At 37.4% G+C, this 27,004-nt stretch overlaps 1 protein-coding gene across 3 annotated transcripts in view; it reads left to right on the top strand.

The window, feature by feature from the left end:
- LOC307122980 (GTPase IMAP family member 9-like) overlaps nt 1–27,004 on the top strand; it is a 120,883-nt gene that overhangs the window by 825 nt on the left and 93,054 nt on the right. The window lies entirely within an intron of this gene.

The following is a 27,004-nucleotide window of genomic DNA, read 5'->3' as shown; positions in this document are numbered from 1 at the left end:
GAGAAAAAGAAAATTGTCAGATCCATACATTGAGCAGTTCCTCCTACTCTGGCCACCCAGCCAGCACAGCCATGTGGAGCCAGATGGGTTTGACCTGGACTCTAACAGCCGGTTTTATCTTCAGCTTCCATGGAGGCTCCACATGGGTTAGCCCAGATGAAATGAACACTGTGCACACTACAGGCTGATAAATGTAACACTGCATCAGTTTTTGTTAATGGAGTTAAAGAGATTATTAAGTGATTAATTGAGTGATGACTGAGCGTTATTGAAGACACCTGATGATAATGAGCAGAATCCTTGAAGGACAGAGAAACACAAGAACTACAACTGACTTCAGCCACAGTCTTAGATGAAATCCACTGAAGATAAAAGAAGACATTAAATCTGTGAAGATCTCAGCAGAGGAGGATTAAACAACTCCACAAACAGCATTAACAGCTTCACGTTGATGTTTTATTGAAAATAATACAGTTACCATTATGGGGATCAGTGTTTGATTTAGTTGGGCTCTTCACCCATGACTTTCTAATATTAGCTTTTCTCTGGTTGCTGTAGCTGTGTTTGATAAAGTGAGAACAGCAAGTATAAACATGATCAGATGAATTTGGCTACTTGTTGATGATGCAGATATAATCATCATTATGCATTGGTATTATCTGTGTTTACTTATGTCACGAGAAGCATTGATTACAGTAACTATGTGACTTTCAGCATGATATCCAGCAGTGTTTTTATCAGATAAACTGAATAATTTTTTGCATTCTTGTTTATAAACGATTTCAAACTCCTGTGAGTTTTAGACATACAAACATCAAGAATCAGTGTATGAATCTCATCAATGGTGATGTACTTCATGCCGTAATGTATTCTGGGTGCATCATACAAAACTCATCCATGGCTCCCAGAATGCATTGCGGCATATAAACATGTCATCATTGTTGAGATTCATAGGCTGATTCTTGATGTTTGAGTGTGAGTTGAGCTCGCAGTAATTTGTAATGTTTAGTGTTCAATACATACTGCTCATTTCTGATTAACCTGAGTCTCTCGTTGTAGATCCACAACAATAATCAAACAGAAACTAATACCAAATGTCACCCATATAAAAGTCAGACATGAGCTCAGTGAATTAAGCAACAACATGATGATTATGTTCTCATCATCATTGAGCCAACATCAACTGATCATACTTCCTCTTGCTGTTCATGCCATAACAAACAGCCAGGAAAAAGAGCCAAACTAAATCAAACACTAAATTATTATTTTCAATAAAACATCAACAACTACAGAAATAAAGTCAGTCTGGTTAGTAATGTGTGAAGCTGGTAATGCTGTTTGTGGAGTTGTTTAATCCTCCTCTGCTGAGATCTTCAGAGATTTAATGTCTTCTTTTATCTTCAGTTGATTTCATCTAAAGCTGTGGCTGAAGTCAGTTGTAGTTCTTGTGTTTCTCTGTCCTTCAGTGATTCTGCTCATTATCATCAGATGTCTTCAATAAGGCTCAGTCATCCCTCAATTATCTCATTAACTTCATTAACATAAACTGATGCAGTGTTACATTTAACAGCCTGTAGTGTGCACACTGAGCAGTGTTCATTTCATCTGGACTAACCCATGTGGAGCCTCCATGGAAACTGAGGACAAAACTGGCTGTTAGAGTCCAGGTCAAACCCATCTGGCTCCACATGGCTGTGCTGGCTGGGTGGCCAGAGCAGGAGGGACTGCTCAATGTATGGATCTGATTTTATTTATTTATTTTTCTCAGCCAAACTGACTAAATGTCAGAGGTGGAAAGTCCAGGTTCAGATGATAAAAAGTCCTGCTCGGTATTTTGTTCCGAACACCTGGATTTGCTAATAGCACAGTTTTTCAGCCAGGAGGTGGAATTAATTAGTGAAATCAGCTGACTGAGTTCATGAGTGGAATAAAAATATGGCAGGACTTCTACTTTCTGGCCCTGGATTTTACACCTCTGATTTTAACTCTCTTCCAAGTAACACAGCGATGCAACAAGAAATTACAATGATATGGTTTCAAAGAAAGAGAATACATTGGTATAAAATAATTGTTTACAATTTTATTGCTAACACTTATGCCATAAACACCTGTGGAACTTTTAATTGGGTTGATATGATCTCTCTATATTTGTAACAATATATTGCAGCTGATCATGCTTGAATCACACACACACTTCAACATTCAGCAAAACACAACAATGGTAACAACAATGCTACACTAAATCAGGAGTAAATCTAAAGTAAATTATCAAGTACTCTCTACAGTTCTTTTTTAGTTACTAGAACTCTTGTATAAATTAACTACACTAACTAAGCATTTGTCACACAACATACCTTTCCTATTTCACTTTACTTGTTTTTTTTTAAGGCAATCGGTTTACATGCTTTTTTCAAGCAAGTCTAACTAATTCGATTTTACAGTGTGGTGTTGTTTGATTTTGACTTTTGTTCTCAAAAGTGTGAGTTTATTTGTTAAGCTTTTTTTATGCTTAATATTTTAAATTATGTTGCATCGTTAGAAATATCATTGTGTCCCAATTTGCATACTATCCTCCCTAGATAGTATTTAAACACATAATTAGTACATCCCAAATCATAGTAAGTTGAAATGAGTGTTCCAAAGATACCTAGATGGTCTACTATTTCCAGTCAGCATCCAAAGTGCAGATCTGATATTGCTCTGCAGCTACAGATGAGTTCAGTGATTAACCTTTTGGGGTTCTTCATTTATGGGTCACACGCAGGACCTTCGGGTCAAAAATGACCCCCTTAGGAAATGAATGGGAAATTAGTTTTTTTGTGCATACAATCTACAAATCAGCCAGGATGCAGAAAAAAAAGGACTCAACAGTGAAGGGGTGAATCTCTAAAAACATCAAGAATGCAAAACAGACAAAAAAACTCTCACACACACACACACACACTTATACATTTTTTTGTAGATTGTATGCACAAAAAAACTCTGTATTTTCATATTTTTGCCAATTTCCCATTCATTTCCTATGGGGGTAATTTTTGACCCGAAGGTCCTGAGTGTGACTGTTTTTTTACGACCACTTCCCCACTGAGCAAAGGCGTACGTTGAAAAGACGTCCACTGAGGAGCCAGAATGAAAGTTTTTATGACGTCTGTTTTTGACGTGTTCTGCACGTCCGATATTGACGTTCATGGAACCTCAAGGTTAAAAACTAGTTCAAATGTGCTCATTGTGGACATATTTTCCATTTGTAATTGCAAAGCAACTCACAGACAGTGTGTGTTTGTCCAGAAATCATGAAAATAAAAGAAACTTAGCTCAAACCTTTAGACACTTTAGACAACTTAGCATCTGTAATTCACACATCTTTGGATCGTGAGAGAATCGTGGGATTCAATCCAGAATCTTCTTGCTGTGAGGAGACAGTGTTTCCCACTGAGACACTGGTGCTGCCCTTAATCACAGACATAAGACACACTTTGACTATTTCTGTCAGACGTCTACAGAAGCTCTTACTGAGAATTAACAGAGGTTTAGATGTTGATGTTTATGTTTCATTTGAAGTCACCATTGTGGTGGGAAGCGTTTGCTTTAGTTGGGCTCTTGGTTCCCGTAATTGTGTTTGTTTGTTTTTTGGCTGCTGTAACTGTGTGTGTGAAATACTATAGTTGTGGCTGAGAAAGCAAAGATAAAGTGACTTCAGGTGTTGTCAGCGCCTTGTTGATGACTAAATCATCAGAAGTCTAGAATCTGATGTTGTGCTTTTGAGTTTTAGGTTCTTGTTCGGCAAATAATAATTTGTTTATATACTATGATTTTGCTCATTATCATCAGATGTCATCACTAATGGTCAATCATCACTTAATTAATCTCTTAATTATCTCATTAACTTTAACACTGATTCAGTGTTACTTTAACACTCTGTAGAGTGGGACCATATGTGCTCTGAGCAGTGTTAATTTAACACTGGGGATTTTACTGTGCAATCTCCATTGGCTCGTTTTTAGCACACTCGAAGTAGATTGGTCTCTGAGATCAGATCCCAATTCGTCGGTCAGTTCCGACGTATGTCTCTGTTCCCTCCTTCAGGGAACGAGGGTTACATACGTAACCGAGACATTTCATGCTCCCAAAACGCCGGATCCGTGTGGACGAAACGCTGATACGATGCAAAATATACATATACAGCTAAACGTGTCTCCGTGTGGACTGGGCCTAAATCTCTGAAGATCTCAGCAGAGGGTTAAACAACTCCACAAACAGCATTACCAGCTTCACACATTACTAACCAGACTGACTGTATTTCTGTCAGACGACTACAAAAGCTCTTAATAAGAATTATCAGAGGTTCTTTTAAAAAGTCAGACATAAGATCAGTGAATTAAGCCACAACATGATGATTATATTTTTTATCATCAATGAGCCAACATCAACTGATCACACTTTCTCTTGCTGTTCACGCCATAACAAACAGCCAGACAAAAAAATAATTAAAAAGTCAAGGGTCAAGATTTCAACTAAATCAAACACTGATCACAATAATGGTGACATCAAACTAAACTATTATTTTCAATAAAACATCAACATCTAAACCTCAATAAGAGCTTCTGTAGACGTCTGACAGAAATAAAGTCAATTTATCTTCAGTGATTCTGCTCAGTCTGGTTAGTAATGTGTGAAGCTGGTAATGCTGCTTGAGGAGTTGTTTAATCCTCCTCTGCTGAGATCTTCAGAGATTTAATGTCTTCTTTTATCTTCAGTTGATTTCATCTAAAGCTGTGGCTGAAGTCAGTTGTAGTTCTTGGCTGTGTCCGAAACCTTGAAAATGCTGCCTTCGGAGGACACATTTCAAGGCAGGAAGGCACCAAGGCACGTCCGAATCTAATGTTAGCTTAATTTCCTGTCTCCAGAGATACCTTCATCTGATGGATTTTTGAAGGCAGCATATTTGTATCCTTCACTGCCTTTGATATCCCACAATCCTGTGCTTTCCATTCTGTGACAGTTGAGCTCGGAAAAAAAGATAGCGTCCGAAAGTTGCGTTTGCTGGTCAGTTTGTGTGTAAATGTACGTTTTTAACCAACATTTTCCACTTCTGATGTCATTTCTAGCGAGAAATTACTACTGTAGTAATTAAATATTTGTTTAGTTCTAACCAAAGCTCTCTCTAGTTTGGCTGTAGATCATTAAACTGTTACACTGCCTTAGAAGTCTGTCAGTTTCGTGAGGTGCCTATTATGCACAAACGCTGCCTTACAAGCCATTGTCTGATAAGGCAGTGAGGCAACGAGTCACTGCCTAGGTTTTCCGACGCAGCCCTTGTGTTTCTCTGTCCTTCAGTGATTCTGCTTGTTACCTCATTTATAAACGTTGCGTACGCACAAAAGGCGGCGACGCCGCTCTCTACGCAATAATTTGTATTTATAAAAAGCAAACTTGACGGGAAAATGTGTGGCCCTTCACGCAAGCTCTGACCAAGGCGTACGCACAAAAACGGGTGAAATGAGAAATGGCGACACCGTCGGCAGATGGAAGAAACACGTGAAATTGTGTGAAACTGTAGACCGTTTTGTAAAAGAAATGGCAATACTGCCTCTCATAAATAACATGAAGACTTCACAAAGCAAGTCTTACAATTAACAGCCTACACAAACACCCGTTTGATCGATCTGCAGTAAAACAAACAAAATCAAACGAAAATTATAACAGAAATGCAAATTAACACATATTTGCAAAAAGAAAAGTGAAATATGTTCTGCAATAATATTGGCATGTTATGCAATTCATCCTCATAAATAATATGGTAAACAGAATCAAAAAGTGTGCAAAACTGATATTCTCGTCAATGTGTCCGTCTGGCGGAGCAGATATAGATGCAAATAGATTAATTGATAGAAAGATAATTAGGGAGATATATAGATAGATAAATAGATAGATAGATGTATTAATTGTCCACTGGGGAAAGTTGTTTTCATAGTAAATTTCTTCATCAGCTACGGAATCATGGTATTCATGCATATGCCTTTAGTTTTATTTTTGATAAAATAACGTATGACGTATGTCTCAACCATTCAGAAAGCTGCAAGACATTACATTTGCAGTGAACTATTTCCCATTTCCACGTAGATTATAACCGACATCTGTAGCTCGTCAGATGCAGTTAATGGATGGAAATAAAATGCCCCATCACAATGCGTAATGACGCACAATGGCTGATCTTACACTCTTAGAAGATGTGGCAAATGGAAGGATTCGGAGTGAACGCATCTTTAGACAGCAAGAAGACTTGCTGGCAAACGAGGACACACTCTGGCGATGGAGCGCTAGACGCTTTTTTGCCTCGACTTTGATGTCCGACCATTTCTTTTTTTATTTCGGCCACGATCTGAGGTTGTGAGGCTACAGCATTTACGGCGTCTGCAACCTTTTGCCACTCAAGTGTCTTTTTGTCATTAGTAATGTCCACACTGTGCCCTCCAAAACAACATTTTTCTCCTCTTTTCCACCTCGCCAACGATAACTTCTACTTCAAATTGAGTGAAGTTAAGTTTTTTTTTTATTTCCTCTCTGTGTTTGCCATGATTTCGCAATTGATGAATATTAACTTGTGGGCGTTTCACGGACTATTTATGGGCAACTATGGGCGTGACATGAAGCCGCAAAAGCTGCGCTACATTTAGAATGGATTGTGATTTATTAAGGGAAAACTGCGTAGGATGTGCGTGCGCACGGTTTTATAAATCCGAATATTTCTGTGCGTACGCACGTCCTATGTTTCATCCGTACGCCACTTCTGACGCAAATCCTACGCAAAGTTTTATAAATGAGGCCCCAGGTGTCTAAAATAATGCTCAATCATCACTCAATTAATCACTTAATTATCTCCTTAACTCCAACACTGATTCAGTGTTACATTGACCAGTCTGTAGTGTGCACACTGAGCTGTGTTCATTTCATCGGGGCTAACCCATGCGGAGCCTACATTGCTGTGCTTGCTGGAAAACGGTGACAGTTATGGGGTTAAACTGTGTAAAGAAGTTGCAAGTTTTTGTCTTTTAATGAAGAAAATATGTTTCCCCATAATAGAAAGAAAGAATCTGCAGAGGCAGGATGCGGAGGAACAGCATGTCTCCACCTCCTGAAAGTAAGTACTGAGTAATTGCTAATATTCAGCGCCTATCCGTCCATCCATCTGATAATGTCCATCCATATGTCTGTATTATTTACAGTGTCAGATGTGAATATTATGCTTTTGGGAATGACTGGACCAGGAAAGAGTGCATCAGGAAACACCATCATTGGAGTTAAAGATTCATTTAAAGAAGATTTTTGTCCTGAGGCTGTGACCAGAGTCTGTCAATCAGCGCAAACAGAGCTCGGTGGACAAACAATCACTGTGATCGACACTGTAGGACTCTCTGATACAACAGTGAAGATTAAAGATGCACAGACTCAAATAGAGGAGATGTTACAGGGTACATCTGATGGTATTGATGTGTTTCTGCTGGTGATCAAACTGGGTCAGGCATTCAAAGAGGAGAACAGTAAATTTGTGAAATGGATCAAGGACATTTTGGAGGAAAGCTTTCAAATCACTCAATAGTGCTCTTTACTCATGGAGATCAGTTACATGAGCCAATAGAGGAATATCTGAATAGATCTGAAATTAGGTCAGTCGTTGATCAATGCTCAGGAGGTTGTCATGTCTTTAACAACAAAGATGAAGATCCTTCTCAGATCACTGAGCTCCTGAAAAAGATTGAGTCACTGAGGATAAAGAATGCATACAAGCAATACACTGAGCAGGACTATAAGAAGACTCAGGATGATCTTCTGCTCAAGAAATGTGCTACTGGAGTAGCAGTTGGAGGATTAGGAGGAGCCGCAGTGGGAGCAGCAGCATTAGCAGCAGTTGGAGGAGTAGGAGGAGCCGCAGTGGGAGCAGCAGCATTAGCAGCAGTTGGAGGAGTAGGAGGAGCCGCAGTGGGAGCAGCAGCATTAGCAGCAGTTGGAGGAGTAGGAGGAGCCGCAGTGGGAGCAGCAGCATTAGCAGCAGTTGGAGGAGTAGGAGGAGCCGCAGTGGGAGCAGCAGCATTAGCAGCAGTTGGAGGATTAGGAGGAGCCGCAGTGGGAGCAGCAGCATTAGCAGCAGTTGGAGGAGTAGGAGGAGCAGGAGGAGCAGCAGGAGGAGGGGCAGCAGTAGGTGCAGCAGGAGCAGCAGGAGGAGCAATAGCTGCTAAAGCAGGAGCAGTCGCATTAACTGTAGGGAAAGCAGCATTAATAGGAGCAGCAGGAGGAGCAGCTCTGGCAGCAGCAGCAGTGGGTGCTGGAGTGTATTTTTTGGCAAGAAAATATATATCTAAAGAAAAAGATAAAAGTAATTAAATACCCTACAAGTAATTACAAGATATGTATATTTATGTGAATAGAACAAACTACACACATACAATCAATTCTTCAAAATATGTCTATCAAATAACAGAATCAAGAAAAAATGTGCGAATTGTATCTTGTACTTGACTAGTTTTTTTTCATGTTTTTATTGTTGTAATATCTTTATTTTAGTGCTGTAAAAATGTACGTGTTAATGCATGCAATAATTTTTTTCAGTTTAACGCATTCATTTTTTACTTAATCATCGGGTGGCTAGTGTTACATTATCACCTTCTTATTCATGCAAATGCTTTTAAACCGTTCAAGACAAAGATAACGCACTGTCTGAGAATGTCCTGACACACACAACTCACAGAAAGACATGCACCAGTATCTTGCGCACAGACAGAGAGCCGGAATGAGAAAGGTATAAACGGAGTCCTGAGCCGGCTCCAAATGGGTTGGACTTCAAGTGGGCTCGACAAACCTTCAGAGGCTTTTGATTGGTTAATTTATAATTGATTGGGTGTTGTATCTGGTTTATGCTCACAGTTGTTGGCGGTAACGTGCACGTTTTGTTTGGCTCCCAAAAACAAAGAAGTAATAGTAGTAATAATAATTATTAATAATAATAATATTACTAGCATAGTATCAGTAATCTGGTGGATTTATAGGAAGGTTAAGACTGGATTTAGATTTTTAAAATGTACTGTAAAGGAATAGCAATGCTTTGCTTAAAAAAAAAGAATTTAATGCATATTTAAATGTTACATTTAGCAGGTAGTTTAAAGGGTCAGCGTGTAGTATTTCTGAGGATCTATTGACAGAAATGCAATATAATATATATATTATATTATATGTATATATACGTAACTATGTTTTCCGTGGTGAATAAAGACCTACATAATGAACTGGTATGTTTTTATTGCCTTAGAATGAGCCATTTCTATCTTCACACACCGCGGGTCCCCTTACAGTGAAATCACCATTTTGCGCCGTCATGTTTCTACAAGAGCCCTAAACGGACAAACTTCTCTACAGAGTGCTAGTCACTCTCTGCTGTCTCCGATCACGACATCTGTGTCCTGTGTCGGCCCTGTAGCTTCTCTATGTGCTCTAAAAGGGAGGGGTGAGCAGTGGATGATTGCAATTCACAACCTCGCCTCTAGATGCCGCTAAAATTCACTGCACCTTTAAAGACTGGATTTAGATATTTAAAAAATGTTCTAAACGAGAATACTAATATATTATTATGTTTTATAAGCTATTATGATATTACAATTATGACAATATGACTATGTTTTTGGTGAGTTTATAATGTAATACATTTCTCATAATTTTCTGATAATCAAAATTTGTTATTTCATTATGTGCTGAAGATTTTATTACATTTTTAGACCAGTATATGTTATTATAATAATAAGGTAATGCTGATTACATTATGTGCAGTTTCTACACAGTAAATTCCCCGGTGTTGAATTAACACCGCTCATATGGGAACCACCAGCAGGTGTTAAAGTAACACTGAAGCAGTGTTAGAGTTAATAAGATACTTAAGTGATTAATTGAGTGATGATTATTTGATTATTAAAGACTCCTGATGATAATGAGCAGAATCACTGAAGATAAATTGACTTTATTTCTGTCAGAGGTCTACAGAAGCTCATATTGAGAATTAACAGAGGTTCAGATGTTGATATTTTATTGAAAAAAATTATGGTGATCAGTGTTAGACTTCCAGCACCATTTCCAACAGTGTTTTAATCAGATAAATTAAATGATAAAAAAATTATGTAAATTTTTTTTACACTCACTTTTATAAACAATATCAAATTCCTGTTAGTTTAGACACACAGACATCAAGAATCAGCATATGAATCTCATCAACGGTGACGTACTTCATGCCGCAATGCATTCTGGGTGCGTCACTATTGTTGAGATTCATAGGCTGATTCTTGAGTGTGAGTTGATCTCGCAGGAGTTAATAATGTTTATTTTTGTTCAATGCATTCTGATCATTTCTGATTAAACCGAGTTTCTCACTGTAGAATCACAACCAGTGGCGTAGCGTCTGGGCATGCAGGGTATGCACGTGCATATGGGCCCGGGCCAATAGGGGGCCCGCTCATGGGGAACTTTTAAATAAAACGAGGGAATTCATTTTTAATTTGTGGCCACAATAAATATATATTTGTATTCATATCATGTTTAGTAATGTCTAATTTCTCCGTCATTTCTTTTGTGCGTTTATTATTTTTTTGCATCCCGTGACCCGTCACTGCAGTAGAACTAGGTAGGCTACTCTGTCATTTTAATATGACACTGTATCGCCGCGCCAAAAAAATAAAAATAAAAAGACAAGAAAACACATTGTGAGAGGTTATAGCGGCTAGACATAATTTCCCAGCCGAGTCGGCGATTTTCAGCTTTGCGATCAGATGCTGATTTGTTCAGAGTGGTGCAGCCACACGTATACTTGCAACTGAGGAGAAGAACGCGATATACGAAAGGGAACAGAGATTAGTGGAGAGATATAACAAAGACTTCAATTCAATTCAATTTAAATTTATTTGTATAGCGCTTTTCACAATACACATTGTTTCAAAGCAGCTTTACAGAAAGTGCATTTCATGAAAAATGTTAGAAAGAGAATGTTAAAGAAAAATGTTAGAATAAGTTAATCAATCATGTATTATTTTAGGCCATAACAACGCTGGCGTTGAGTCGTCTCTTCACAGGCTTCGAGTCGTCTCATCACAGGTCTTGTAGCATCTGAAGTCTCCATGAGAGGCTGATACAAACTGGAGCTGACGAACTAGTTACCTCGGGACTAGTGTCCCAAAATAACAACAGAAAAGCAGATGGGAAATAATTAGCATAGCTGCTGTTCAAAATATTAATGCTTTTGATCCGATTTAACTGTAGTATAAAATTATTTATAATGTGAATGCTTGGCTAAAGAGATGCGTCTTTAATCTAGTTTTAAACTGGGACAGCGAGTCTGAACCTCGAACAATATCAGGAAGACTATTCCAGAGTTTAGGAGCTAAATGTGAAAATGCCCTCCCTCCTTTAGTGGACTTAGATATCCTAGGAATGACCAGAAGCAGAAGTGATATAATTAAATCTAGTGTGTGATTAAGATGATGAGTGGGACCAGTGACGTTTTACTTGACCCAAAAGGAATTTAATAGATCTGTAAACGCAGCCCCTAACGCATCATTTGTGTTATCTACGTGTATGTTAAAATCTCCAACAATTAATGCTTTATCAATGTTGACCAATAGATCTGAGAGAAAGTCTGCAAACTCTTTTAGGAAAGCAGCATAGGGCCCTGGAGGTCTATATACAGTAGCCAAGGCTAGATATAATACAGATTTCTTTCTTACATCTAAGAGCGTAACATTTAGCACTAGTACTTCAAACGGATTAAACCTGTGTCCTGTTTTCTGGGTAACATTAAGAATATCTCTATAGATTGTTGCAACACCCCCGCCACGACCAATCAGACGGGGCTCATGCTTATAACAGTATCCTGGTGGAGTAGACTCATTTAGACCGAAATAATCATTTGGCTTAAGCCAGGTTTCAGTAAGGCAAAGTACATCGAAACTATTATCTGTGACCATTTCATTTACAATAACCGCCTTAGGTGTGAGCGAGCTAATGTTTAGAAGACCTAGTTTTATAAATAGTTTTTGTTCACTAATATTGCGATTTTCTGGTTTAATCACAATTAGATTTTTCCTAGATCCTACAGTAGATTTAATGTTTGACCTCACTAAACGAGGAATAGACACAGTTTCTATATAATGTTCTACATTGGTACTTATGTCAATTAAGTTAGGACAGCAAATACTGTGATTTGGACTTTGACTTACTAGTCATATGTTGGTGTGTAACGCCCTCGAGATGTTGTCCGACAGAAGAGCCGCTCCGATTCTGCTGGGGTGAAGGCCATCAGGACGGAAGAGCCTAGGTTGCTCCCAAAACAGATTCCAATTATTTACAAAGAGCAGCTTCTGTTCATTACACCATGACATTAACCATTAATTTAGAGCAAATAATCTACTGAACTTTTCATGTCCTAGTCGGTACGTGGGAAGGGGTCCAGAAATGATGATCGTTGCTTCAGGCGATGTTCTGCGCACCGTCTCGACCAGACTTGTCTCCAGCCCTTCCACAACAATTGATCGCATTCCGTGCTGCCTTTCAAAGACTAATCTCTGGGATGACAACCGTTTTTTGATTGTTGAGAACACCACATCTAGCTTCAGTGACGTACACTGTTTTTATTCTCTTTTTCTTACCATCCCTGTTACTGTTGCTTCGGCGGAGCAATTTTCAAATCTGAAGCTAATAAAACATTATTTGCGGAACACCACGTCGCAAAACTACGGTGACGTATTGCTACCAAATACATATTATATTTTTCCACTGAATTATGCCGTTTTAACGACATCTTTTCTCGTAATAACGAAATGTTATTGATGATGATATTTTCTCCTGGACATGTCGTATAGTGATGTGTACAAAACATGCCTTTATGTGCATATTGTTAATAACCGCTCCCCTGGCGTTGGGAGAGAAGGGCAAAATGTTTGAATTTGCATGGTGGTTTTTTTTTTTTACCACTTCATTATTTTTCCTTGGAATTTTGTTTGTTGGAAATATGAACTAAATTTAGAAATGTATTTGAAATTTAAAACTTTACGTTTAATAAACAAAATAGCTTTTTTAAAGGAAGACAGCGTTTGGAGTGAATGCAAAATAATCCGTTCCCTGAATGTTATTTTGAGTGTACACAAATAAAAGTAGAGTAGAGTACAGTTGTAGTTCTTGTGTTTCTCTGTCCTTCAGTGATTCTGATTGTTATCATCTGCAGCCTATACAATGGAGCAGGTTTAGCTAGCTAGCCAGATATGTTTAAGCTTAGTTTGTGCTAATCCTGGGTTTTAGGTACCATTAAAGTGGTTTGGCTTTTAGCAGTGGTCATCTCCATAGTAACTTATGCTCCACGGTGTAACGATATCCACTGGAGGCAAGTTGAAAACCCAAGTGCAGTTTAATCAAAATATCAAAACATAAAACAAAGACTTGACGTGGCTAAACATAAACTTCACCTACACAGCATGTTACAACATTCAATAACAGACAGGGACACATGGCAAACATGAGGGCTAAATACACTGAGACTAATGACAAGACAAGGGACACCTGTGAACACTGATCAGACAAGGAACCAATGACAGGACAAGACACAAGATCACATGATGGCATGGGAGTCACATGACAAGACCAGAAAACAAGACAGTGAACATGATGCACTCAAACATAACCATGATAAACTAAAAACATGAACAATGAACATGAACCGTCACCAAAACACCCTGTGACACACGGCTAACCTTCTCCAGGGCAGGTTATGTTCTAGATAAGAGATCAAACTGAAATTGGACCAATCAGCTGTGAGCAAAGTGACACACCTCTGATGCAATAAAGTCACGCCCCCTGTTTCTACTCCAAATAAAAGGTCACTACATAGCAAATGGCTATTAAAGACTAAAGCGTCTGGCTTTTAACAATGCTTATTTATAATAATAATAATTTTGAATGATTTAGATATAATTTATGTAATTATTATACACTTAATCAATTACACATGTATAATTTTGGTTAATCAATCATTAATAGGCACTTAGTTGAAATTAATATACACTCACCTAAAGGATTATTAGGAACACCTGTTCAATTTCTCATTAAAGGGGTGGTAAACCACGATTTCACTATTCTAACTTTAGCTAGCGTGTAATGTTGCTGCTTGAGCATAAACAACATCTGCAAAGTTACAACGTTCAAAGTTTAAAGCAAAGGGAGATATTTGCTTTTAAAGAAATCAGTTTCTAAGAACTACAGCAAATGGCCAGTAGGCGACTACACACATTCCTCCAGGCTTGCTGACATCACCAGGCTCAATATTTACATAAACCCCTCCTCCGAGAATATTAAATAAGGGGGGGGTGAAGCCATTTTGTATCGCGGCGCTGTTGTGGTATAGTTAGGCTGGAGTGTTGTTGCCGTGATGCCAAGGAAACGCTGTTATTTTCATCCGGATTGCAGGTCTGGGGTACTTGCTCTGTTCAGCCTTCATAGGGACGGGGGTGCGTTGCAGAGCGTTTAACATTAATTAACAGAATTAAGGCAGTTCTGAAGGCGAAAGGGGGTCAAACACAGTATTAGTATGGTGTTCCTAATAATCCTTTAGGTGAGTGTAAATAGCCTATACAAAGGTCATACAAATAAGCTTTAAAATCAATAAAGCTATACAAATTACTACATGCAAGCTTAAATGTTCAATTCTCTATATATCAACTAAACTAACTTCCTAACTTTTGCTTGCATTGACATAGTGAATATTTTGTCCTCTTTTATAGACAGCTCTTTTCTTCTTGCTGTGTAAATTTGTTTAAATTCTTAATATTTTTCAATCATGTAATATTCTGCAGAAGAGAGAAATTAAATCTCGCTGCTTCTCTCGCGAGAAGGGAATCTCAGTTTATCTGATCTACAGCGTGTGATTGGCTGTTCACTACTGATGTCACAGCTAAACTCCTAAACTCAGGATCAAAGCCTGACTTGACAGAGAAAGCTGATGATCAGCATCATGGGACCAACATCGTGAAAGTGTGGACTCAGAGGAAGACCGTGAGGGTTTAGGGTGCCATTTGGGAAGGGCCCTAAATCATTTAACAGCCTGTAGTGTGCACACTTCGTTTTTATTTAATCTGGGCCAGAGGTGGAAAGTCCAGGTTCAGAAGATAAAAAGTTCTGCCAAACACCTGGATTTGCTAATAGCACAGTTTTCAGCCAGGAGGTAGAATTTATTAGAGAAATCAGCTGACTGACCCACTGAGCAAACTTCTGTCCAAAAGACGTCTTTTCAATGTCTTTGCCCCTAGAGGTGTACGTTGAAAAGACGTCCACTGAGGAGCCAGAATGAAAGTTTTTATGACGTCTGTTTTTGACGTGTTCTGCACGTCCGATATAGACGTTCATGGAACCTCAAGGTTAAAAACTAGTTCAAATTGTGGACATATTTTCCATTTGTAATTGCAAAGCAACTCACAGACAGTGTGTGTTTGTCCAGAAATCATGAAAATAAAAGAAACTTAGCTCACACCTTTAGACACTTTAGAAAACTTATCATCTGTAATTCACACATCTTTGGATCGTGAGAGAATCGTGGGATTCAATCCAGGATCTTCTTGCTGTGAGGAGACAGTGTTTCCCACTGAGACACTGGTGCTGCCCTTAATCACAGACATAAGACACACTTTGACTATTTCTGTCAGACGTCTACAGAAGCTCTTACTGAGAGTTAACAGAGGTTTAGATGTTGATATTTATGGTTAATTTGAAGTCACCATTGTGGTGGGAAGCGTTTGCTTTAGTTGGGCTCTATATGAATTCTTTCTTCTATATGTTCTATATGAATTCTTGACTCATTTTTAAAGTATGATTTATGCTTTATGTGAAGAGAAATGTCTAATGAATAATACTTTCTGTTGTTTAATTATTTTTTAATAAAAAAAAATATAGTGATAAATTATGATTACGTGTTGTCTAATTCATATAATTGTATTAACATAAAAATGAATTTAAACAAATCCATTAAAACTATATCCATAAAATGATCCCATAATGGAACCCCCGAAGGTTCTATATATGAAGCACCTGATGGATCATTGGATGTTCCATATAGAACCTTTCCTTCTAAGTGAGTATAACAACCAGCCCCTTCTCCTCTATTCCAATGCAATGTTCTTCCATAAATGTTGTATTAGTTGCTCAACTGCAGGCCCATCCTGATAAATACCCTTCCCCAAACCTGATCGTCCTGTGACTCACATCTACTGTTGAATCCGGGCCTGCTCAGCGTTTCTAGTTCTAAGTTACAAGTTAGTATAAAATGAATTTAAAACCGTATCATTTACTCTGTTCTTTTTTTTATTTTAAAACAGAAGGTAGACGGTGTGATTCATATTCATGGGCGTGTTACAGGCGTATCTGTGTATTTATGATAAGAGTTATTACTGTATGTAAACTTTGATATAAGCCTGTGTTTGTCCTTTCCGCACTTTTGAGCTGCAGGTCATACTGAGAAACAGAAAAAACTTCTCTGTCGATCTGTCAATTTAATAATTTCACAAGTTGTATCACTCATTCCATTTAGCTATATAGTGTTGTTTGTTGTTATTGTTTCTTTTTTAAAACATACTAGAGTATGAGTATTTAAATGCAAAATGGCAAAGTCCTCTGACGGATTTCAGTCAGGTGTAATTTTGGTGATTTTCAAGAGATCCTGAAGAGCTTGATTAGCTGGTTCATGTTGGATTAGGTTTGGATCTGAACTCTGCAGAACAGTGGGTCCCCAGGAGCAGGATACTAACATAACCTAACCTACTAACAAGCAACGTATGCTATTTGTCTATATTAATAAACAGTTTATCAAAAACAGATCATCAAATTTTAGTGACTATTTTTGTAGTGTTCAGAGTTAGTAATGTTCATCTTTTTATTTGAAATGTTTGTTGATTGTCACCCATGTTGAGTTTTCTATGCTGAGCGTTGATGTCTGCGCATGTCTGACTGTTTGTTTTTTGTGGTGTTGTTTGATTTTGACTTCTGTTCTTAGAAGTGTGAGTTTATTTGTTTTAAGCTTTTTTGTAAATTATGTCGCAAATATCACTGTCCCAATTTCCTCCCAAGATAGTATTTAAACAGAATTAGTAAATTCCAAGCCATAGCATGTTGAAATGAGTGTTCCAAAGAGACCCAGATGATCTACTATTTCCGAAGAATCCGAAGAGCAGATCTGATATTAACCTGCAGCTGCAGCTGCAGATGAGATCAGTGATTCAGGCCACTACATTATGATGGAATCATCTACAACAAATAACCAGATTTTGTCTTGCAATTTTTGTTATAACAAGTGTACTTCAGAAACACAGTTACAACAATCAGAGTAATCTAATGTTAAAGATTCAAGGGTCAAGAGCCCAACTAAAGTAAACACTGATATCCATAATGGTGACGTATACCTATTATTTTCAATAAAACATCAACATCTAAACATCATGCATGTGTGCTGTTGCTGGCTAGTAGTTAACTAAAATATATTTAAGGAAAAATAGGATATGAATTGGATTCATTGTACAGGTTTTGTTTGGCAGCTGCTTCAGTCAGTCAGTCAGTCTTTTTTTTTTTTTTTTTTTGCAATCTTTAACCGTTATTTTAATGCCATGCTGCCATGGATCAGTTTTTTACTGTTTTTTTTTTTTTTTTAATTGTGAATAGTACAATGTAGCTTCTACACATTTTATGTTCTGTTAATGAAGAATGGAGATAAAGCCTTCCAGGGCAGAATGAGAGTAAAGTATAAAGTATAATTAATGAAAATAGTAATTATATTTCTATTGGCTATATCCCTGGTGTAAAAAAGTACAGAATAATTTGACTGGTGCTTGGTAAAAATTAGTTGAGAACGAAAATCAAGTGGCTTGAATATTTCATTTGGACTTGTGGGCAGCCGTTATACACTCTAAAATAAAGGTTCTATATGGCACCAAAAATGGTTCTTCGTCGTTATCATAGAGGAACCACTTTTGGTGCTATATAGCACCATATCTTAACATGTTCTGTATATGGTAGCGGTGCTATTTAGCACCTTAGTCAACACTGCATGAAAAGTGGGATTTTCGACCGCGTAAACGCCTGTAGACTCCCGGAAATCTCCCTAATTTTCGGGAGTTTTCGACAATTTAGAGGCAGCGAACGTCGCGTATCTAAACTAAACTTCAATATCTAAACCTCTGTTAATTATCAATAAGAACTAAGATGACAGAAAGTCAATCTAATAGGTAAAAAGGGAAGCTGATAAGGCTGTTTGTGAAGTTGTGTCTGAAGTCTGTTATGTTTCTCTGTCCTTCAGTGATTCTGCTTGTTATCATCAGGAGTCTTCAGTAATATTCAGTCATTACTCTATTAATCACTTAATTATCTCATTATCTCCAACACTGATTCAGTTACATTTAACAGCCTGTAGTGTGCACACTGAGCAGTGTTCAGTTCATCTGGGCTAGCCCATGTGGGGCCTACATGGAAACTGAGGACAAAACTGGCTGGGCCCCAGTAAGACAGCCCAGGTGACGCCCATATGGGCCCCACATCAGGGAAGTGCAGAGGGGGGGGCTTTGGGTGCTCGAGCCCCTGCCCTTTTTCAAAATGAATCAAAAGTGCCCCTCTCAGACAAATATCAATGATAATATCATGGTCAATAAAACTAAATAAATGTGATTATTATAACATGACAATGCATACAATAGTAACGAAAGGCTCAAAAGTCGGACAATTTCTGTTGAGGCGTTGCCATAACGCGTTGCTATGGGTCGCGTGCGTTTTGATTGACAGCTGATTTTCCACTGTTCGGAAACGGCTCTCGAGCCAAATATGGTCCTTTCAGAGAGTGTGTGGCCTCGCGGGAAAAAAGTAAACCAAAATTTTTTTTTTCATCCATAATCAGAGCTAATGTGTTGATTTAATTAAAAATCTATATATTAGCTATATATATTTTAAAGTATTACACAATTCACCAATGCTCGTTTGTCATGTATATACACCAACCAATTGTGATCTGGCAAAGCAAGTTCAAATTCCATTGGGTGATATGAAATGGTAATTTTCTGTTCTTATTCATAAATCGGTTGAAAATTACATGGACAGACGAACTAACGTTTGTGGAACAATTTCCTGCGGTTTGTGTCATTTTATAAATTGCATCACTGACAAAATGGATTTTAACTGACAACAAACAAATCCCTGCACAAAACCACAGCATCAAAAGTTGCATTAATGGTCAGTAGTGTTAAATTCACTTGTATTTATGTATATTGATACACCGTTTACTATTTCATGACACTATCAAAGTTAACAAAACCCAAGTGCCACCGGCTCCTACAGGCCTATTATGTGAAGTGTAGGCTGGCAAAATGGTTACATGAAAGGACTTTATTATATTACCATTTTTTAATATTATGCAGCATTATGAAAGAAGTCTCTTATGTTCATCAAGCCTGCATTTATTTGATAAAAAACAGCAATATTGCGAAATATATTAAAATAATGGTTTTCATTTTAAAATAATTTAAAATATAATTTATTCCTGTGATCACAGCTGTATTTTCAGCATCATTACTCCACTCGTCAGTGTCACATGATCATTCAGAAATCATTCTAATATGAGGATTTAATGTCAATGATGGAAACTGTGATACTCTTTTCAAGATTCTTTGATTAATAAAAAGTTAAAAAAGAATACAATGTAATAATATTTCACAATATTAGGCTACTGTTTTTTCTGTATTTTTGATTAAATAAATGCAGGCTTGATGAGCATAAGGATATATATACATACATATATATACATACATACATACATACATGCATACATACATATATATATAATGTGTATTAGATTAGATTCAACTGTATTGTCATTACACAAGTACAGGTACAAGGCAACGAAATGCAGTAAGAGGCTGGTTCGCCCGAACAGGGACGAACAGGGTATATATATATTTACATATTGCCCTTTTTTTACATTTGAGCCCCTGCCCCTGACGAACTCTCTGCACGGCCCTGCCCCACATGACTGTGCTGGCTGGGGATTAACTAGATTAGGCCTACTCTTGGCATAATTTAAACCCTGTCCAGGAAACCACCTCTTGAAAATCTGCATTGATAATTCATAAAATGTGGTGTGAGCTCAATTTAAATGACAATTACAGAAAAACACAATCTGACTTAAATATAAACACACAAACTTGTACTTTTCACATCTATGATTAATAGCCATTTAGAAATCATTCACAGTGCAGGGTGGAAAAAATAATTTTGGTATGTAAACTGTATGCTTTACTTGATTTATTTGTGTGCTTTGGTTCATTGTCTTGTTGCATCACATAACCTCTCTAAAGGTTGAAGACATGAACTGCTGTCCTGGATTTTTTTTTTTTTTTACATAACATTGGTTATTGCTAATGACATACAGAGTAATTAATCTACACTGTGAGCCCGGACAAGTTGAATCTACTTAAAAAATTGGAGCAAACTGGTTGCCCTAAAAATTTAGTAATGTGAACTAAAACGAGTACATTTAACTTAAATTTAAGTTAACATTTTAACTTAAGCTTTAAACTTGTTTTAGTTAAAAAAAATTCAGAACCTAGATAAAACTCTCCCTGCTGCTACTCTGATTTGCATTTGTGTAGCTCACAGCATGTTCATTTACATGATAAAGCACTGCATGAAAAGTGGGATTTTCGTCAGTATGTGGCACTGTGGCACTGTAGATTGCCGTGAAACTTCAGGTTTACGACTGTGCACGGCAATTTGCAGGCAACACCGAAAACTGCCGTAAATTGTCGTAAATTGACGTGGGCCTTGCTTGGCAGTTTTCCCCCCATGACCCCCCCTCCCCTTGATTCTAGGGGAGGCTTTATCATGTAAATGAACATGCTGTGAGCTACACAAATGCAAATCAGAGTAGCAGCAGGGGGAGTTTTATCTAGGTTCTGAATTTTTTGCGAGCGCGCAGAACAGTATTTAGGAGCGGAAGTGAATACTGGCGCAAGCCCCAGCTGCCTAGCGTGCACAACTGCACATGAGCGCTCGCGCGACTACTCAACACTCACTCGCTCGCTCCTCGAGTTGACTTTTGACACTTTGAGGGTGGGGCAATGACTTTTGTCTTCCCACCTGTGATTGGTCATTTGTTTAATCAGTTTCACTCTTGTTTAAACATGTAGCAGGACTAGGACAAGGCACGTTTTAAAGAACCATTATGTCGGACCGGAGCAGGTAATTTAATTTTTAAAAGTCTTTGTGTTTCGAGTGCAATATATTCAATATATGATATTGTATTGTACAATTTCGAAGGTACTTATTTTGTTTACTGCCTAATGCATGTAGATAAAATCATCTTGAATAGTTTGTATAGGGAGCTAATTTAAGATAAAGCTGGCTAACCCATAAATGTAGGATGTTAAAGGTTAGTTTTGACCTACATTGACAATATACAGTAAATAAATCATGGCTGAGTAGCGTTTCTAGCTACTAAACAAAGCTAGTATGCTAATTTACTAAACAAAGCAGTGTAAATGCAATCTTTGTGATTTATTCAAACCACAGCACCGACCCCTATTGCTCTATTGCCCTATTGCTATTATCGTAATGCCGTTTATAAAATGATTAGAACACATTACAAACAGTATTAGTGAAACTTAACGTAGTTACATCATTAAAAGCATTTTTCTGCTGATGGTCTATGTGACCCTGTAAAAAGTGTAAAAAAAAGTGAAGTTTTTTTGTGTTTTGATGTTTTCTATCATCCTATATGCAAACAATTAAGAAAATATTTTTTATATATTTACTACTAAGACCATGTTTGAAATGGGGAAATTAGTAAGTAAAATCAAACTTTGATGCTCATTATCTGATTTTTGATACTTTCCTGGAAGAGTAGAGATAATGTAACCCTTTCAACTTTTGAAGTGTGTTTATCACAACAGTGACATGGTATCTTAACATCTCATTAATTATTCTTTGTTCTGTCAATAGCTAAGACAGCACTTTTTGGAAAATCTTTTACACAAGTTGCAACAGGCCTTCAGCACAACACCACTGGATTTAGATTATCTGGAGTTTCTGTGTCGTCAGGAGCTGTATATTCTGGAGGCCCTGTCCAGTCACATACATGTACCCCCTGCTATCACCCAGGCTTTGCAAGAGCTCTAGTTTCACCTTATACGGGCACAAGTGGAACATCCAGCACCATGTGTCAGAGTGGAAGTTGCTATCACCATAGGACGACCAAAAATTTTGGTTGAGGAACAACGCTTAAAATACATGCTACAGGATCAACTTCCTGTGAGTTGCATAGCCACATTGATGGGCGTTTCAAAAAGCACGATTTTCAGACGCATGAGAGACCATGAGCTTTCTGTCCGTGACATGTATAGTTCCATCAGTGATGAAGAACTTGACAGTTTGATTGCTTCTGTGAAGAACGCTTTACCAAATTCAGGCTACAGGATGGTCAGAGGAAGACTGGAGTCTATGGGCTACCGAGTTCAGTGGAGAAGAATTGCAGCCTCTATGCATAGGGTTGATTCAATGGGCATTATCTCAAGGTTATCAAGTCTTGGCTGTGTTGTGCGCCGAGTGTACTCTGTTCCAGGGCCCTTGTCCCTGGTACATGTGGACACAAATCACAAGCTAATTAGGTTTGCATTAAAGTCATGTTTAACATATGAATAGATTTGCATGTTTAATAATTATGTCAATAATGTATATTACTTAATTTCTTCACAGATACAATATTGTGATATTTGGAGGAGTGGATGGGTTCTCCAGAAAGGTAAATACTGGCTAAACATTTGGTCAACATTATGTAGTCAGTAAACACATTTAAAACCTTTGTTACTAGTCATCAATTAAAATCCACAATGACTTAACTAATATTTGATGGGTAATTGGCACACACACACACACACACACACACAATTTTTTTTAATGGTTTACCATTTTAATCTGATTTACTGTATGTTTTACTTTGTAGATATTGTACTTGAATGCAGCCACAAATAACCGTGCTTCCACAGCATTTTCATTCTTTTTGGAGGCAACTCATCGGCATGGTTTACCCTCAAGGTAATGTACTTAAAATTTTTACAAAGCTGCACTATTCTCTGTGTAAATAATATGAGAAAAATGTTAATGATTAAAAGCTGTTTGATTATAAAGCCCTTGTACACTCTAATTTTTCTGTTTAACTACACAGTAAAATCCCCAGAGTTAAATTAACACTGCTCAGAGAACATTTGGTCCCACTCTACAGAGTGTTAAAGTAACACTGAATCAGTGTTAAAGTTAATGAGATAATTAAGAGATTAATTAATTGATGATTGGCCATTAGTGATGAAAACCTGATGATAATGAGTAGAATCACTGAAGGAAAGAGAAAAAGAAAAACACAAGAACTACGACTGACTATAACAAAGACATTAAATCTCTGACGATCTCAGCAGAGGAGGATTAAACAACTCCACAAACAGCATTACCAGCTTCACACATTACTAACCAGACTGACTTTATTTCTGTCAGACGTCTCTTATTGAGAATTAACAAATGTTTTGTTTGATTTTGTTGTGAAAATTGTTAGTTTTTAATGTGACCATCATGGTGATCAGTGTTTTCTTTAGTTGGGCAGTTTGATGACTTTTTAACATTAGTGTTTCTCTGGCTGCTGTAACTGAGTTTGCTATGGCAAGAAAAGCAAGAGTAAACACAATCAGATGCTGTCGGCTGCTCGATGATGAGAATATGATCATTGTATAGTGATTTAATTCATTGATTTTATGACTGAGTATGAGCAATATACTATTCACTTTTTTTATTGTGATTTTAGAAAAGATCCAACACTGTTTTAATCAGAAAAGCTGAATAAATTTTGCAACCGATTGTACACTAATCGTTTCTAACTCCTGCGAGATGAACTCACACACAGACATCAAGAATCTGCCTATGAATCTCAACAATGGTGACATGCTTCATGCCACAATGCATTCTGGGAGCCATAGATGAGTTTTGCGTGATGCACCCAGAATGCATTGTGGCATGAAGCATGTCACCATTGTTGAGATTCATAGGCAGATTCTTGATCTCTGTGTGTGAGTAAAACTCGCAGGAGTTAGAAGTGCTTATTGTGTGATGTGTTATTAAACCGCAGTACAAATCTTACGTAAAATTTTTTTGATAATTGTTTAGTTTCTCTGATGATAACATTGCTGGATCTTCTGCCCTAGAATCACAATGCTCCAATAATCAATGACTTTCAGGGGATCAGCAAATTAGGCACTATATGATGATAACAACTGTATCATAAACAACAAGCGTCAAGATTTTCTTGCCATTTTCACCGTAACGAACAGTTACAGCAGCCAGAGAAAAACTTATGTTAGCAAGTCAAGGGTCAAGAGCCCAATTAAAGCAAACACTAATCACAATAATGGTAACTTCAAACAACTTTAATTTTCAATAAAACATCAACATCTAAACCTCAATAAGAGCTTCTGTAGTCATCTGACAGAAATAAAGTCAGTCTGGTTAGTAATGTGTGAAGCTGGTAATGCTGTTTGTGGAGTTGTTTAATCCTCCTCTGCTGAGATCTTCAGAGATTGAATGTCTTTTTAATAGTCAGTCGTAGTTCTTGTGTTTTTCTTTTTCTCTTTCCTTCAGTGATTCTACTCATTATCATCAGGTGTTCACCACTAATGGTCAATTATCACTTAATTAATCTCTTAATTATCTCATTAACTTTAACACTGATTCAGTGTTACTTTAACACTCTGTAGAGTGGGACCAAATGTTCTCTGAGCAGTGTTAATTTAACTCTGGGGATTTTACTGTGTAGTTTCCTCAAAGCAAAATGTCTTTAAAAAACATTTACAAACATTGGCATTTTTTGTTGCATCTCCTTCTTTTACTGGACAACAGTATTCTATTGTTTCCTTGAGTAGTTTATTTAGTTTAGTAGTTTACTCGTGGTAAATTCTTTGCCCATCCCACTTTCTTGGTATACATTATCTTTAAAAAGTTATTTTATTACTTGAGGATAATGTTTATTTGTCAGAGCCATAATCCAATGTATGAACTGTTTCTTTTAATTTCATTATTATTGTTGTAATTTAAGGGTAAGATCTGACCAGGGAGTGGAGAATGTGGATATTGCTCGGTTTATGTTCACTGTCCGTGGCAATAATCGGGGGAGCTTCATCTCAGGAAAAAGTATCCACAACCAAAGGTAATGCTTCGTATTTTATTCTCAGTTTTCCTGGTATTAAGGCGTATCCTCATCACATTTTATTGTTTCATTCTGATGTATCAGTATTTATTTATACATATGACAAATGCGCCATAAATGCGCCATATGGTGTTACATTGAATCTCTCATGTTGTTTGTCACTTAAACAATTAAGATAAATCTGTCTTATGCTAATTGTATATTATTGAGCTTTTATCAAATGTCACTGTGACACCATAGGACAGTGTTCCTCCACAACATAAAAACTACTATCTAGTCATAGAAACAGTAACAGTTTGAGTTACTTTTACTAAAATAACATTTTCATGATATAACAAGTGTAGGCAGTGTAAACTTTGGATGTAACATTACAGAACACATTCTACCACATACTTGCAATATAAGGTTTTGTTCCGTTTTAAAATTATTGCATGTTTGATTAAACGTCATGTTTTCCTACATGGTAACAGCGATTACTCATTGGATCCCCCAACAGAATAGAGCGGTTATGGCGAGACGCGTGGATCTCTGTGTCATCAAAATTCTACAATCTTCTTCACTCTCTTGAAGAAGATGGCCTCCTGGACATTTCATGTACGGATGACATATTCTGTGTACACTTTGCATTTCTTCCAAGACTCAAACGAGACTTGGAGGTATTTATTGAAGGCTGGAACCACCATCCTCTACGCACTGAGAGAAACCGGTCTCCAACACAGATTTGGGAGATTGCACGGATGCTTAACACTGCTGTAGATTCAGATAACCCTGAGGTAAGAGTACAAATTCATTTTTAAGAAGCAAAAGTTGATGACTATAATTTGATAAGACAATGTCATTATGATATATAATATAGATAATCTATAATAAATATTACAATGGCATTGAATTGTAAATAAGTCAGGTCCATAAATATTGGGACATCGACACAATTCTAACATTTTTGGCTCTATACACCACCACAATAGATTTGAAATTAAATGAACAAGATGTGCTTTAACTGTAGACTGTCAGCTTTAATTTGAGCATTTATATCCAAATCAGGTGAACAGTGTAGGAATTACAAGAGTTTACATATGTGACTTCCACTTGTTAAGGGACCAAAAGTAATGGGACAATTGGCTTCTCAGCTGTTCCATGGCCAGGTGTGTGTTATTCCCTCATTATCCCAATTACAATTATTATTCTGTCCCATTACTTTTGGTCCCTTAACAAGTGGGAGTCACATATGTAAACTCTTGTAATTCCTACACTGTTCACCCGATTTGGATGTAAATGCCCTCAAATTAAAGCTGACAGTCTACAGTTAAAGCACATCTTGTTCGTTTCATTTCAAATCCAATTTGGTGGTGTATAGAGCCAAATAAATTAGAATTGTGTTGATGTCCCAATATTTATGGACCTGACTGTACATTGAATTGTTTTCTTATTGAACATTTCTAGGCCATACAAGAGCCTGACATTGACTGGGAGACCCGCTGCCGACTTTGATCATCTTGAATCAGAAAGTGGTGTTGTCGTACCCGAATATGAGAGCCCTCTGACTGCAGAAATGATGAATGAACTACATAGTTTGGTTGATCCACTGGATCTGAATATTAAAGGGTTAGTTCACCCAAAAATGAAAATTCTGTCATTAATTCCTCACCCTCATGTCGTTCGAGACCCGTAAGACCTCCGTTCATATTCGGAACACAAATGAAGATACTTTAG

The sequence above is a fragment of the Gobio gobio genome, assembly GCF_949357685.1.
Source record: "Gobio gobio genome assembly, chromosome: 3".
NCBI classification, from domain to species: Eukaryota; Metazoa; Chordata; class Actinopteri; order Cypriniformes; family Gobionidae; genus Gobio; species Gobio gobio.
The sequence above is the reverse complement of the archived record's forward strand: the minus strand, read 5'-3'. Positions and strand labels throughout refer to the sequence as shown.